We start from the raw sequence: 14,127 nt of genomic DNA, 5'->3' as shown, positions 1-14,127 counted from the left end.
GTGGCTGGGCGAGAGGCAGCAGCGCACACATCAACATCAACACACACAACAGCAGCGCGCAAGGGGAAGGGCGAGCGCGCGCAGCTGGGCATATGTGGGCGACGAAGTGCGGGGCAGCGAGGGCACAAGGCACGGCAGCACGAGGGCTCGTGCTGTGCGGTGCGGGTGAGGGAGTCTGGCACAAGCAGAGAGAAAAGAGAGGAAGAGTGTGGGGCAAGAAAAGAAGGGAGGCTTTAATGAAAAACAAGGGGATCATTTAATGAGGAGAGTCATATTTATAGGCTCTCAAATCCCTAGTGGGCTAGGCTTGGAAATTTGACTTTGGGCTTAGCAATTAAATGATTGGGCTAGCCTAAAGCTTAGAATTAAATTCTTTTGATTGGGCTCGATTAATAAAACGAGTTGGACTTTTATTTAAAAACCCAAACCTTTAAAATTACTTGTGACCCATTAAATTTTCCGACACGAAAATTAAATTCGTTTCGTAATTAATTAAAAATAATAAATATTCTAATTAATTAAAATACATTTAAATATTATTTAAATACGAAATAAATTCTAAAAATCATGAAATGCTTTATAAATATAATAAAATATATTTATAATTATTATAAAAATACGAGGTATTACAGTCTACCCTCCTTAAAAGAAGTTTCGTCCCGAAACTTGGGTTCGGAAATCAAAATTCAAACTCAAAACTTGAGACTTTATGAGACTTTAATGCGTTCACTTGCAAAAAATTTAAGTTGTTGTACTCTTTACATGATTAAACAGGACAATGATGAATGCAAATTCAATAGAAAGCACTAAATTGAGCATAAAATAGGGGAAAACAAGGTAAAAAGCGCGAAATTCTACCGCACTCTACCCCCTTAAAAGACACAAGTTACGACCCCGTAACTCAACTAACCTCGGGAAAAAGCTCGGGATATTTCTTTCTCATTACTTCCTCGGCTTCCCAAGTTGCTTCCTCAGATTCTTGATTAACTCCAACCACCTTCGTTGGCGCAAATTCAAATCTTTCTGTGTGAAAATGTACTTCAAACTCTTATGATCCGTGAATATCCTACATTTCACACCATACAGACAGTGTCTCCATATCTTCAATGCAAACACTATGGCGGCTATCTCTAAATCATGGGTAGGGCAATTGGATTCATATGGCTTCGACTGCCTCGATGCATACGCAATAACCTTTCCGTTCTGCATCAATACACACCCTAAGCCATTCTTAGAGGCATCACTATATACATCATATGTACCACTCTCATCTGGCAAAGTTAACACCGGCGCGGTTGTCAGTCGCGTCTTCAAAGCTTGGAACGCCTCCTCACACAGGTCATTCCACTCAAACTTTGCTTCCTTCTTCATCAAGGTTGTCATTGGCTTGGCTATCCTAGAGAAGTCTTGCACAAAGCGTCTATAGTAGCTAGCTAATCCCATAAAACTTTGAATGTCAGTCACACTCTTGGGTGTAGGCCATTCACTAACAGCCTTGATCTTAGCAAGGTCTACTGCCACTCCTTCTTTAGACACAAAATATCCCAAAAATGCAACTTTTTTCAACCAAAATTCACACTTTGAGAACTTGGCATATAACTGGTTATCTCTCAGCGTACTCAACACAGATCTCAAGTGTTCAGCGTGATCCTCTTCACTCTTTGAATACACTAGGATGTCATCTATGAAAACCACTACAAACTTGTCCAAATAGGCATGGAACACACGGTTCATTAAGTCCATAAATATTGCAAGTGCATTGGTTAACCCAAAAGGCATAACAGTGAACTCATAATGTCCGTATCTAGTCCTGAATGCGGTCTTTGGTATATCGTGATCAGCGATTCTTAATTGATGATAACCTGAGCGCAAATCGATCTTTGAAAAGATTCCAGCTCCTTTCAGTTGGTCAAATAGGTCATCTATCCTAGGTAAAGGATACTTATTCTTGATCGTGACTTTATGGAGCTCCCTGTAGTAGATACAGAACCTCATACTTCCATCCTTCTTTTTCACAAACAAGACTGGTGCTCCCCAAGGCAATGCACTTGGCCTAATGTAACCTTTCTCTAACAGATCCTCTAATTCGCCTTTCAACTCATTCATTTCTGCTGGAGCCATTCGATATGGTGCTTTCGAGATAGGCGCGGTTCCAGGCACTAAGTCTATGGTAAAGTCAATGGGTCGATTGGGAGGCATCCCCGGGATCTCTTCCAGAAACACATCGAGGAATTCATTCACTACCGCAATGTCCTCAGGTTGATCTTTGGTCACATGCTCTAGGTTCCTCACATTGCATAAGAAGACTGGGTACCTTTAATGACTAGCTTCACAAGTTCCATTGCCGTGATAATCCCTATGTTCTTAGGCTTACCAAAACGACGATACGACACTACTTTGCCTAAGCTAGACCTCAAGTGAACCTTCTGCTTCTCACAATCTATTTTGGCTTTGAACATGGCCAACCAATCCATCCATAGAATTACATCTAGCTCTCCTAATTCAAACTCGATTAGGTTAGATAAGAATACGGTCTTGGCTATGGTCAAAGGCACATCTCTATGGATTTTGGTACACTTCACTATGCTACCAGTAGGTATGACTATAGGTACCTCAATTGCTTCAGGCTCTTTCAAACCTAATTTTCCCAAAATGTCTACTGAGATAAAAGAATATGTTGCACCAGAATCAAATAGTACTTTAACTAAAACGGAGTTAATAGAAAAATTACCAGCTATGAGGTCAGAGGAAGTTTCCGCTTCTTGCCTAGATATCACATTCGGCTTCCCTTTGGCAACTCCTTTGTTATAGCCACCTCCATTGGTGTTTCCAATGTTATTTCGGTTCCCATTCTGATGTTGGTTCCCTCCAGGCTTTCCATGGTTCTGATGATTGCCATTACTATTGTTATCGTTACCACCTTGGTAATTCCTTTGGTTTCCACCTCCATTTCCTCCATTTCGGTTATGATTATTGCAATTATTGTTCTGGTGGTTACCTTGGTTAGGCTTTCCATTCTTATAATAGCATTCGTACTCCCTATGGCCTAACTTCTGACATAACGTACAGGTCACTAGGTTTCCGTCACAATCCTTTCCAGGGTGATTCATGTTACAACGCCTTCAGTCGTAGGTCCTTACTTCATTCCTTCCAGACTAATTTCCACCACCTTGGTTGTTGCGGTTTCCACCATCGTTAGCCCTAAACTGGAATTTCCCATTCCCTTTGTGCTTCTTAAAATTCCCTTGATTTTGTTGGTTACTCCCCTGATTCGAGTTCCCAACATCCTTTCTTTTCTCAGCACTTCCATTCTTTCTTTGTTGTAACACATACAGGTGAGCAGATTTTCCGTACAGGTTGTCTAATGAGGTAAAGGTCTCTCCGGACAAATACAACAACTGTAAGTCCATGGTCAGTCCATTCTCAAACCTTTGAGCTCTAAGCTCTTCCGTTGCCACCACTTCAGGTGCAAACGTAGACAGCTCTATAAACTTGGAATAGTACTCCGTTACAGACAAACCCTCCATTTTAAGTTCGATGAACTCCCTCGCCTTTTGCTTCTTTAGGTAAGGTGGGTAAAACTTGTTCCTCAATGCGGTTTTAAATGCTTCCCACCCAAAGTTAGGTGTGGCTCTAAGGGTATTTTCACATCGTTGCCACCATAAATCAGCTTCACCTCTAAGGTAATACACAGCACTGTTTACCCTAAGGTCTTCGGGGTAATTCACAGCTAGGATAAGCTTATCAAATTCTCTCAACCGGTTTTCAAGTACACTTGGTTCAATCTCCCCGTTATACAGTGGAGGCTTGCTTTGATCTATTATCTTAAACATTTCCCCAGCCGGATCATGCACTGGGTTGGCTCTAGTTTGAGCTAGGTCTCGAACTAACTCAGCTAGTTGTCTAACCACTTCAGAAATCTCTTGGTTAGCCATATCCCTTCTCCTAAATAGAATAAAAGACTAACTTTAATATTGGTTGGACACGATATCACTAAGGCACTAGTTCGACAATGAACCCACTCATAACAAGAACACAAGTAACACGCGTCCTAGGGAAGTTGGCGCCACTTTGGGGCCTTCTTTCCCACTTATTCGTTGCATGTAATTTAGATGGTTGCTAAATTGACCACCTTGCACATAAAATTTCATTGAAGAAATAGCAATTAATCCCTTTGCGATACCCACGAAACTTAGAATCGAAAATTGAACTTAAGAGATAACGAAAAGGAAATTCAATTCTTTTATTAATACTTCAATGATAAAGTCTTACATCCATCAATAATTTTACTTTTATTTCTCCAAACTATAATTAAACTAATAACCATAAGTAGTAGCTTTGCCACTTTATTACTTAACGAAATAAACTAAGGATTACATTTCTCTAAAAACTAATGTCATCACGACGATCATTCCTTTCTTTGTATTGCTCTGGAGTAAAGTCTTGATCATTAGGATCATCCAAGTCTTCTTCCGGATCAAAATCTTCATCCATAGCCTCATCATCCTGTTGTGGCTCACTATCAACCACATTGTTCTCTTCAAGCTCATCCTCATATCCACTAGATATCTCAATTGTTGGTTCAGGAACTACAGTATTAGGATTTTCAATCTCAACTACATCATCATCATCCTCCTCAACATCATTATCTTGCTCATCATGTATCATGCCATCTTCACCATCACTTTCTTCTCCTCCATAGCCCATACCTAAACCCGCAGAGTATTTTCCATCCTCATAACTATTCTCCGCAACCTATAAGATAGTAGTGGGAACTTCAGTATCATACTTCCACCTACCATCTCCAGTCCCATACTTGTACCAATTAGGGGTACCATCATTATAGTGCATGTCACTGAACTTGTTCTTAAGGTCTATGTAAAGGTTCTTATGGGGCAAGCAATGAATAACCATACTAGCCATCATATCCTTTTGCCTAAGATGTGGCATATCCTTGGTTGAAGCAAAGTAGTAGCAAGCAAATACAATCTTTTGAACATACATATGAGGAGTCTCGTTATCCAGTTTCTCTAGGCATCCTAGACTTGAGAACTTAGAAGGTAGCATCTTAAATCCTGAAAATTCACAATTAAAAAGTCTTACTGACGCATTCCCAAAGAAATTCCAACCCAAAAGGATACAATAAATAGTTCGTGGAGCCATACAATTTCAATGCACGAGTATATGCTCAACATGAATTATGATGCAAATAATCACACAAGGCAAGATAAAACATGGTCAACACACATAAGTGGCCCTTAATAAATCACATAATCACATGAAATGCATACTTAAACTAATATGCCCTTCTTAATCTACCCATTTCTCACTCGAAAGTAATATTAACTTTCGAAATTAATTAAGAAATAACTCCTAACTTAGTTGAAATTATTAAAGTTAAAATCGAAAATTAATAAGAATTATCAATTAATAAAATAAATAAATTTCGGATATTTAATAATAAAAAGGAAAAATCCGAAAATTTTAAAAAAATAAATTCGAATAAATTCGAATAAATAAATAAATAAAATAAATTCAGATATTTAAATAAAAGAAAATCCGAAAATAATAAAATATTTCGAATTTAATTCGAAAATTTCGAATAAATAAAAATTTCGGAAAAAAAATTTAATTATATTAAATAATAATCCAAACTTTTCAACTCATTCAAACGAACCAAAATAATCGGTATTTGACCATTAAAATATTGAGTACTCAAAATAATACGTTTTGACTTTAGGAAAATAATATTTAAAAAATCCTAAAGTTCCGCAAATACCACTTTATAGTATGAATTACTACAAAGAAGCATTAGTCTCCGATTACCACTTTGTAGTATTGCTTACTACAAAAAAGGAATGAAACTAAGCTCTAGTATACCACTTTGTAGTATAAATTACTACAAAGCAGCCTTAAGCTCCTGAATACCACTTTGTAACATCCTAAAAATTCCTTGCTTTTATAAAAATCATTTTCCAACTTAAAATAAAGGAATTACTAAAGTATTACCGCCACCGTGATAACGGTTAAGGCTAGTACCAGAATTACGCAGCGTAATTTAGTGTCAACTAACTTTCAAACCAACATAAATAATAATTATTGAGGCCTCCTACAAGTTGGAACCATAACGGCCCAAAAATCAAAGTATTTAAAAATCCAACAAACCCAAAACATGAATAAAGTATTAAAATAGTTTCAAAGCGCAAAAGAACGCAACTCTTTCAATCATCCCAAGCTACATGATTTCGATCGTACTTTAATCTACCAACCTGCTAAATTAATCTACTCCTCAACAATGCAAGTGCAAATGATGGATAATCATAGGGTCATTAAGGCAAAGGCCATGACCAAAAAACACAAAGCACGTAGTCAGAAAAAGCTGAGTACTTACAAGGCTAGAGTGAAATAAAACTATAAACATACATCACTCGCTAAGTACTAATCAACATGCAAAAACCATTTAATAAACAACAAGTAAATCATGAATACAAGACTCGACTCTTGACTCGACTCTTGACTCACAATTTAATTAGAATAAGCTTCGAACGGGCCAAAAGAATATTCCATAAAGGAAGGGTGTTGGGAGCCCACCAAACACCATAATAAATAATAAATATCGGACCATACCGAGTGTCAGGCCATACCGACCGAATTCCAGCGCATAAGTTAAATGAAACAACGTCTTGTATCATTAGTAGGAGATTCAAGCTTTCCGGCAACTCTCCCCCCATTTTTCATACTCAAGGTATATACGTTCCAAGAGTTTTGAACCTTGTCCTGGTTGCACTTTACGTTTATTAATATTTTATTAATGGTGAACTCGAGACTCGAACACACACACATACATACATACATACAATTAGGAAACGACAACCAAAACAATCTCATTTTAATCCTTTAGGACTTGTGATCAATATGTAGGGGAATACAGTTAAACATAATAACATGTGCGGAAACAATCCCCAAAGCCAGGAAACATGTATAAAGCACAGATTAAGCAAACTTACATTCGAAGCGTGTTTTCCACAATAATCTATCAACAAACACGAACTTAGATCCGTCTTGATTATCGTAGCTTAGACAATCGATCAAGAGTTTGTGCTTTTGGGATGAACACACTGTGGAGGCACAGAGAGAATTAGGGTTCTCTGTTTGCTCCTAGGGTTGTGTGTGTGAATTGTGTTATGTTGGAAAAGAGGCTAGAAGGTTATTAACATAACCTTACTAACCGACCAAGCCATAAGGCAAGGCCAGCCAGCAAGCCCCGCGTGAGACAAGCACAGCGAGCAGGGCCATGGGCCTCGCTGCTGTGGTTGTGTCGCTGCTTCGGCCCGCGCACACACGCGCAGCTCGCTCGGCCATGGGCCAGCGCTGCCGTGTTGCCGTGGCCTTGCTTGCTTGCCCAGCGCGCGCCCATGGGCCTCGAGTGCTTCGTGCACTCGGCTCGTGGGCCGCTCTTCGTATCCGCGATTAAATATATTTCCGATATATTATTTATCGTTTCGTATACGACGAATCACCGTCGTACGATACGATTTATTCGTTTCGCCTAGCTTACGAATATTCGCGATACGATATACGATTCTGATGCAAGGTCGTATCGTATAATACGTTTTCCAACTAATTCCCGAAAAGCTATTAAATGAACTTCCGATTCATTTAATCCGGTGATCTGTTACGTGTCATTGGTGTGACCTTGTAGGTTCAGTCAAGAGTAAGCTGTGAGTTCAATATCCATTAGAACTCACTGATCGGAAGCATTGCTCCAGCTAGCTGTTCCGATCACTTGATCTCACTGAATTAATTGTTCGCAATTAATCTGAACCTTGGTATTAGACTTAATGCACCTTGGGTGAAGGACATATTTCCTTCAATCTCCCACTTGTCATTCAGACAAGTGTGCATCCACATTCCTTTGTCACTTAGTGTTACTTACTGAACATAAGGTAAGATCCAAGCCATCCTTATTAGGTCCAGAAGTGTTTCTCGGATTACAGAGTTCAACTGTCAAACTTTTACAGAAGGTTAAGCCTAACCATTCTGAGCACGGCCATGCATTTTACAGTATCTAACTCTCCGAGAGGCCTTGTTACACAACAACACCATATCCTATCAAAGATAGGAGGACAATCCATTCTTGCAATCTATGTATACTCACTTTGATTCATAGTACGCCTGATAACTGCTTTTATAGCCTCCTTTTACGGTGCGATGTTTAGCTAGCATCAAAGCAAACTAATGCTCAAACGAGCAGACATAATCGCTCATGTTATGAGGAAAGGTTTCTAATCACCATTAATGAGAACTACCTATGACATGACTTTAATCTCTTAAAGTGTTCTCATGCTCAATTCGATACAAGATCCAATAAGTATCTATGCAAAAGATTCTGACATCCAGTCACTCTAGTTCAAGAAACAGAACTAAGTAATCTACTTGCAATCTATTCTTCATTAGTCATTGGTCGTCCACCTTTCAATGACCTAGATTAGGGATCCTTTGTGACTTCAATATTCAAGTTCACTTATGGGTGTTTCTTTGTCAAAGAATCCATCTTGACATCCCATTTGAATGATTTGAATCACATGGACTTATCATTTAATTCCAAACCACAATTAAATGAATATGAAATAATAAATTTCATAAATATGAAATGGTTAAACCAATTGTTTTAAACATAGATCTAACAGATATTCTAAAACAATACTTAGAAAATCAAAGCCATTCTCCAACATGCTTGATTCCCATGGTTGCTACATGTGCGTTGTGTTTCACTTGTGGCAACGATTTAGTCAATGGATCCGCGACGTTGTCGTCAGTTCCAACCTTGCAAATCTCGATTTCTTTTCTTTCAACGATCTCTCGAAGTATATGAAATTGCTGCAGTACGTGCTTGGACTTCTAGTGGCTCCTAGGCTCCTTTGCCTAGGCAATGGCTCCGCTATTATCGCAATACAAAGCCACTGGTCCTTTAATGGAGGGGACAACACCAAGTTCTTCGATGAACTTCCGAATCCAAACAGCCTCCTTTGCTGCTTCTGAGGCAGCAATGTACTCGGCTTCAGTTGTAGAATCCGCAATAGTGCTTTGCTTAGGACTTTTCCAGCTTACTACTCCGCCGTTGAGGCAGAACACAAACCCAGACTGTGATCTGAAATCATCTCTGTCGGTTTGAAATCTTGCGTCCTTATAGCCCTTAACAATCAACTCATCTGTACCACCATAAACCAGAAACTAATCCTTAGTCCTTTTCAAGTACTTTAGGATGTTCTTGGCAGCAGTCCAATGCGCCTCACCTGGTTCTGACTGGTACCTGCTCGTTGCACTGAGTGCGAATAAAACATCCGGCCTTGTACAAATCATAGCATACATGATGGATCCAATAGCCAAAGTGTATGGAGTTCCACTCATCTTTCTACGCTCATCAGATGTTTTGGGACACTGATTCTTGCTTAGATATGTGCCATGTGACATGGGTAGATGGCCTCTCTTGGCTTCCATCATATTGAACCTAGCTAGCACTTTGTCAATGTAAGTGCTTTGGCTTAGTCCAATCATCCTCTTAGATCTATCCCTATAGATCTTGATGCCCAATATGTACTGTGCCTCTCCTAAGTCCTTCATTGAGAAACACTTCCCGAGCCAAGTCTTTACAGACTTCAACATAGGAATGTCGTTTCCAATAAGCAGTATGTCCTCAACATACAAGACTAGGAATGCAATTTTACTCCCACTGACCCTCTTGTATACACAAGATTCGTCCTGATTCTTGATGAAGCCAAACTTATTGACCGCTTCATCAAATCGTTTATTCCAACTCCTTGATGCCTGCTTTAGTCCGTAGATGGACTTCTTAAGCTTGCATACCTTTCCTTGGTTCTTTTGGTCGACAAAACCCTCCGCCTGTGTCATAAAAACAGTCTCTTCAAGAACACCATTCAAGAAGGCAGTTTTGACATCCATTTGCCATATCTCATAGTCATGAAAAGCGGCAATCACAAGGATTATCCGAATAGACTTAAGCATCGCGATTGGAGAAAAGGTTTCGTCGTAGTCAACGCCGTGAACTTGCCTGTAACCTTTTGCTACCAATATAGCTTTATATATGTATAAAATTCCATCTTTGTCTTTCTTCAACTTGAAGACCCATTTGCATCCGATAGGTGTGAACCCATCCGGCAAATCAACCAAATCCCAGACTTGATTTTCAGACATGGAGTCTATTTCAGATTTCATGGCCTCTAACCATTTAGTGGAGATTGGGCTCGTCATAGCTTGCTTGTAAGTCATAGGTTCATCACTATCCAATATGAGAACGTCTAAGTTTTCAGTCAAGAGGACGCCTGTCCATCTGTCCAGCTGAAAAATAGTTCTATTTGACCTACGAGGGGCAACAACGTTTTGAGGAACTACTCCCACTGGCTCTTCTAAAGACCTTGGAGGTTCATCAACCTGAACTGCTTCTAAAGAGTTCTGAGTTCGTTGTTCGTCTCGAATCTCTTCGAGGTCTATTATTCTCCCACTTGTCAATTTGGAAATAGGATTTCTTTCCAAAAAGACACCGTCACGAGCAACGAAAACCTTGTTGTCTGACTTGTTGTAGAAATAATACCCCATAGTTTCTTTTGGATACCCAACGAAGAAACATTTGTTAGATTTAGGTTGTAGCTTGTCCGAAATTAATCGCTTGACATATGCTTCGCAACCACAAATCTTCAGAAAAGACAACTTTGGAAGTTTCCCAGTCCATAATTCGTATGGAGTCTTTTCAAAAGCTTGTGACGGAGCACGATTCAGTGTGAGTGCTGCAGTTTGCAACGCATGTCCCAAGAACTGTAAAGGAAGTTCGTCCTGACCCATCATTGACCTGACCATATCGAGTAAGGTCCTGTTTCTCCGTTCCGACACTCCATTCCATTGAGGTGTCCCCGGAGCAGTCAATTCAGAGAGAATACCGCATTCTTTTAGATGGTCATCAAAATCGTGGCTAAGATATTCACCTCCTCGATCCGATCTTAGAGCTTTGATTTTCTTGCCATGTTGATTCTCTACTTCATTTTGAAATTCTCTGAATTTCTCAAACGATTCAGACTTGTTCTTCATTAAGTAAATATAGCCATATCTATTGAAGTCGTCCGTAAACGTTATGAAATAGCTTAACTCACCTCTAGCTTTCGTACTCATAGGCCCACATACGTCCGTATGTATTAGCCCTAGTAGTTCGCTTGCTCGTTCTCCCACCTTTGAGAAAGGTTGCTTTGTCATTTTGCCAAGTAAACAAGATTCGCATTGATCAATCTTCTCTAAGTCGAATGATTCTAGAATTCCTTTCCGTTGAAGTAATTCCATGCGCTTTATGTTTATATGGCCTAATCGACAATACCACAGAAATGTGAGATCCGAATCACCAGTTTTAGCCTTTTTGGTATTTATGTTACAAATGTGTTTGCTCGTATCTAGCACATAAAGACCGTTTTCTTGTTGTGCTGAACCATAAAACATTTCATTCAAAGAAAAAGAACAACTATTGTCTTTAAATTGAAAACTAAAACCTTTAGAATCCAAACTTGAAACGGAAATGATGTTTATGGTGATACTAGGAACATAGTAACAGTTTTCTAGTTCCAAAACAAACCCACTAGGCAAAGAAATAAAATAAGATCCTACGGCTAATGCAGCATTCCGTGCTCCCCATTTCCCACTCGTAGATCCATCTCGCCTTTATCAAGCTTTCTACTTCTCCTTAGTCCCTGCGAATTGGAACATAAGTGTGAGCCACAACCAGTATCTAATACCCAAGAAGTAGAATTAGCAAGATTAAAATGTATAACATATATACCTGAAGTAGAAGCAACGTTCCCGTTCTTCTCATCTTCCTTCTTCTTCAAGCAATCCCTCTTCCAATGCCCCTTCTTCTTGCAGTAGAAGCATTCAGAGTCGGCAGGAGAACGAGTCACCCTTTTCTGTTTACCAGAACTGGTGCCGTTGGACTTGGATGAGGGCATAGCCTTGCCCTTACCCTTCTTGCCCTTATTCTTGCCTGATTTCTTGAAGGTCTTGCCCTTACGCACCATAAGCATATCGTGATTGTTCTCTTGCTTGAGCGTCTTTTCAGCGGTTTTCAGCATACCGTGAAGCTCAGTAAGAGATTTCTCCATGCTGTTCATGTTGTAATTCAACTTGAACTGATCATAGCCATTATGAAGCGAATGGAGAATGATGTCAATAGCCATTTCATTTGAGACGTCAGAATCTAGAGCTCTCATGTTCTCAAAACCTATTGCTAGTAATCTCCAAATTACTCTTGGTTAATAAATTAATGCCATAATTTATCCCATTGCCACAACTTAATGCCATTGTTGTTTGAGTTGAAACCACAATCAACGTGCTCCTTTAGGACGCCTTACCACCTAAGTCAACTAAAATAGCACCTCGCTTTAGCGTAAACCTACTATCTTAGATCCCTAGATTTTTGTAAGTGCTTGATTTGGAAGGCAATTTTTAAACTCAATATTACTTGGACCTAGTTATTTCTATGTTGGTTCGATTATTTAGTGAACTTAATCTAATCGATTCATATGAAACAACATGTTCATACAAAGCATACATACATTCATACATTCACGCATAATATATATATTAAATTTCATAAAGAAATGGTGATCTAGTATGGCCCAAAACATCTTGTCTTGAAGCATCCAATCTTCATCACCTCCTTGTTAGCTTGGCATCGTCTTGAATCTTCGTTCAAATGCTAACTTCAAGTTCTAAACTTAGAAATACTTGAAAATAATAAATTACATCAAAATTTCCATGGTACGCAGACCATATTTAAAACTTTACATTCAAAGATAGAACGGTACGCAGACCGTATTTAACTATCCTAAATGGCCATACTAGTCACTTGGAGTACCTGCATTACATATGCATTCACCCATTCGTGTACTAAAACGAATAGCCCATGTAAATATGTAAGTATTTACGTGAATTAATTAAAATTCACGTTCACATAAACGCGTCCTAAAAGATTAATCAATTTCCAAATTATTAATCCTTAGACTTTATTCTAATTAAAATTGAATTTAATTAAAATAATGCGACCTACGAAAATAATTAAAAATAATTATTTCATTTTAATTTCATTTAGTGGCTCCCACTCAAACCAATAATTATTCCGGATAATTAATTATGAAATATTAAATTAAAACTCGCGGCCCGGCCCAAGCAAATAAAATATTAAATTAAATATCCCGTTAGCCCCAATTAATGCAAATATACGAAGCCCAACGAAATAAACAATTTTCAACGAAAAAAGTCCGATTACGTAGTTGGGCTAGGCTTGCGCCCAGCCCGATACCCTTGCGTGTGGCCTACGAGGCGCACGAGCAAGCTCGCACACCCCAGGCCTTCGCACGCGCGCGTGCCCGCAGCTATCGCTGTGTAACACCCTAATAATTCCTTGCTTTTATAAAACCATTTTCCCACTTTAAATAAAGGAATTACTAAAGTATTACCGCCACCGTGATAACGGTTAAGGCTATTACCAGAATTACGCAGCGGAATTAAATGTCAACTAACTTTTAAACACCATAACTAATAAAATATCGAGGCCTCCTAAAATTTGGAACCATAATGGCCCAAAACCCAAAATATAAATAATCCAAACATTTCAAACATAATTAAAATAAAGTTTAACAAAATAGTTTCAAAAGACAAAAACATGCAACTCTCTCAATCATCCCAAGCCACATGATTTCGATCGTACTTGATCTACCAACCTGCTATATTATTCTACTCCCCAACAATGCAAGTGCAAATGATGGATCATCATAGGGTCATTAAGGCAAAGGCCATGACCGGAAACACACAAAGCACGTAGTCAGCAAAAGCTGAGTACTTACAAGCATAGAGTAATGAAACTAAGCATGCATCACACACTAAATACTAATCGACATGCAAAAGTCATATAATAACAAATCAAACAATCATGAGATACAAGACTCGACTCTTGACTCGACTCTTGACTCACAATTTAATTAGAATAAGCTTCGAACGGGCCAAAAGAATAATCCACAAAGGGACAAAGGTGATGGGAGCCAACCAAACACCAAATATAATAATAATAAT

Source organism: Spinacia oleracea, chromosome 4 (assembly GCF_020520425.1).
Source record: "Spinacia oleracea cultivar Varoflay chromosome 4, BTI_SOV_V1, whole genome shotgun sequence".
Classification (NCBI taxonomy): domain Eukaryota; kingdom Viridiplantae; phylum Streptophyta; class Magnoliopsida; order Caryophyllales; family Amaranthaceae; genus Spinacia; species Spinacia oleracea.
The sequence above is the reverse complement of the archived record's forward strand: the minus strand, read 5'-3'. Positions refer to the sequence as shown.